The sequence below is a fragment of the Myodes glareolus genome, chromosome 22 (genome assembly GCF_982192425.1).
Source record: "Myodes glareolus chromosome 22, mMyoGla1.1, whole genome shotgun sequence".
NCBI lineage: Eukaryota > Metazoa > Chordata > Mammalia > Rodentia > Cricetidae > Myodes > Myodes glareolus.
The window spans coordinates 41,457,114-41,459,766 of record NC_142047.1 but is presented as its reverse complement, the minus strand read 5'-3'; the positions used below and the strand labels follow the sequence as shown (position 1 = coordinate 41,459,766).

General features: G+C 44.1%; 1 pseudogene; it reads left to right on the top strand.

The window, feature by feature from the left end:
* Window positions 1-1,764: 1,764 nt before the first annotated feature.
* On the top strand, window positions 1,765-2,452 carry LOC125402303 (large ribosomal subunit protein eL6 pseudogene; annotated as a pseudogene).
* The last annotated feature ends 201 nt before the right edge of the window (window positions 2,453-2,653 follow it).

Sequence of the window (2,653 nt, the reverse complement as noted above, 5' to 3'; positions counted from 1 at the left end):
TTAAGGCTAAAACCTTTCTTTTTAATCAGACAAAAGGGGGAAATACTGTGGAACAATCCTTTTCTACACTATGAGTATGCATTACTCTCATTGGGTAATAAAAAGCTGACAGACCAGTAGTTGAATAGGAAGTAAGGTGGGAAAGTCAAATTGAGAATGATTAGAAGAAGAAGGGCAGAGTCAGAGAGACATCAATCAGTCACCCAGGAATCAAGATATACTAAAAGACAGGTAAAACCCTGAGCCACGTGGCAATACATAGATTAGTAGAAATGGGTTAATTTAAATGTAAGAGCTAGTTAGTAAGCTTGAGCTATTGGCTGAGCATTTATAAGTAATATTAAGCCTTTGAGTAGTTATTTGAGTTTATTTAGTCAGGATAGGAAATGTTCATTTACAGGTTATAGACTCTCCCCGGTCAACTAAGAAATGCTGCTAAGGCCAGACATGTGTCAGGGATATCCCTCAATGGAGGCCTAGAGAGGCCATTGTGTGAAGCTGTCAAGTTGAAGCCTGGATTGCCTTGGAGACCCCAAAATGTTGGAGATGCCAGAGCCATAGGATACCTGCTGAGGAGAGCTGCTAATGGGAACCAGAATAAGAGAAAGAAGTGTGTTACAGTCAACGCTGAAAGGAGTTGAAAATCTGAAGAGTGTTTTGACATCAGACATGGACATGAAGAATTTGAAGTTTGTTGAAAGTATGTGATCTATTTTTGGTTGGTTGGTTTAAAAAAAAATAGGAAATTATAGTTAAGAGACTGCATGAATCTCAGAAGAGACCGTGACCTTAGACTCTTAAATATTGTTGAGACTGTAATAGACTATGGGGACTTTTGAAGTTGGACTAAATTAATTTTGCATTGTGTTATAGCTGTAAGCCTATGGGGGCAAGAAGTGGAATGTGGTGGATTGACTAGGTTTGGCCCCCATAGACTCAAGTGTTTGACTGCTTGGCCCATACACTGTTGGGAACTGTGGACCCCCAGACTCTGAATTTCCTGTAAACAACTTGCTTGTAGCTGCCCTAAGAAAAAAACAACTTGTTTTCCTGTATTTGCAGCTGCTCTGAGCATGAAACCCTCAGGAGTTCCTGGTGGCAGGGGAGTGGTTTCTGGTGGTTTTGGCTGGAACAAGGCTATCGGTTAAGGATCCCTATATAAGCTTCCCTGGAACACAATAAAGGGGGCATTCTCGTTCGAAGGATGACCCATGTCTCTGTCTGTGTGCGTAGGCGCCTCACTACGGGTGTAGTACCATAGTACACGTAGTACAGGTGAATGGTATAATAAATGTCCCACTATTAGAAGGTGTGGGCTTGTTGGAGTAGGTATGATCTTGTTGAAGGAAGTGTGTCATTGTGTCAGGGTAGGCTTTGAGGTCTCATATGCTCAAGCTATGCCCAGTGTGACACACAGTTGCTTCTGTTGCCTGTGGATCAAGGTGTAGAACCCTCAGCTTCTCCAGTATCATATCTGCCTGCATAGTGCCATGTCTCACCGTGATGATGATGGACTAAACCTCTGAACTATAAGCCATCCATTATGTTTTCCTCTATAAACATTGCCACGGGGACCTTAGTTCTCTTTCCCATCTTGAAAGATGGCAGCTGAAGCCTGGCACAGAAGAAACCTGCAGCCAAGAAGCCTGGCAAGATGCCCCTGCCACTGGTGCAGCCAAAATAGATGACCCTACCATTTAAAAGCCCAAGAAGGGAAAACCCCCTTGAAGCCAAAACCCTGCCTTTGTTAGAAGAATTGGCAGGTACTCCTGATCTGATATGTATTTCCAAAAGATCTTGTACCAAAGAAAATACTCAGCTGTGTAAAGCAAGGTTGAAAAGAAGAAAAAAGAGGTCCTTGCTACTGTCATAACTGGTTGGTGGTGATAAGAATGGTGATTCCCCCAGTGGTTAAGCTTCAAAATATGCCCGGATACTATCCTACCGAATACGTGCCTAGGAAGCTGCTGAGCCATAGCAAAAAGCCCTTAAGTCAGTATGTGAGAAGGCTGCATGCCAGCATCACTCCTGGGACCGTCCTGATCATTCCCTCTGGGCGCCTCAGGAGCAAGAGAGTGGTTTTCCTGAAGCAGCTGGGCAGTGGCTTGCTGCTTGTGACAGGACCCCTTGCCCTCAACAGAGTTCTTCTGCAAAGAACACCTGAGAAGTTTGTCATCGCCACCTCTAAAATACTTGCAATCAGCAAGGTTAAAATCCCCAAACACCTGACTGAACTTCAAGAGGAAGCAGCTGCACAAGCCCAGGCACCAGGAGGCAGAGATCTTTGACACAGAGGGAGAAATACGAAATCACAGAGCAGCGCAAGGCTGATCAGAAAACTGTGGACTCACAGATTTTGCCAAAGATCAGAGCTGTTCCTCAACTCCAGGGCTCCCTGAGATCTCAGTTCTCTCTGACCAATGGGATGTAGCCTCACAAACTGGTTTTCTAAATTGGTAACAACCTGATGAAACAGCTTCATGCTTTTAAAAAATATTGCCGTGGTCTTTACAGCAATAGAAACCCGAAGGCAACTCAGCTCTACTTAAGGGGCAGGCCACTGTCAGTTTGACCATGCCACAGTGAGTACATAGATAACACAAGTTGGGTTTGTTTATTATTTTTTTACTTTCATTTTTTGGGGGGCAGGGAG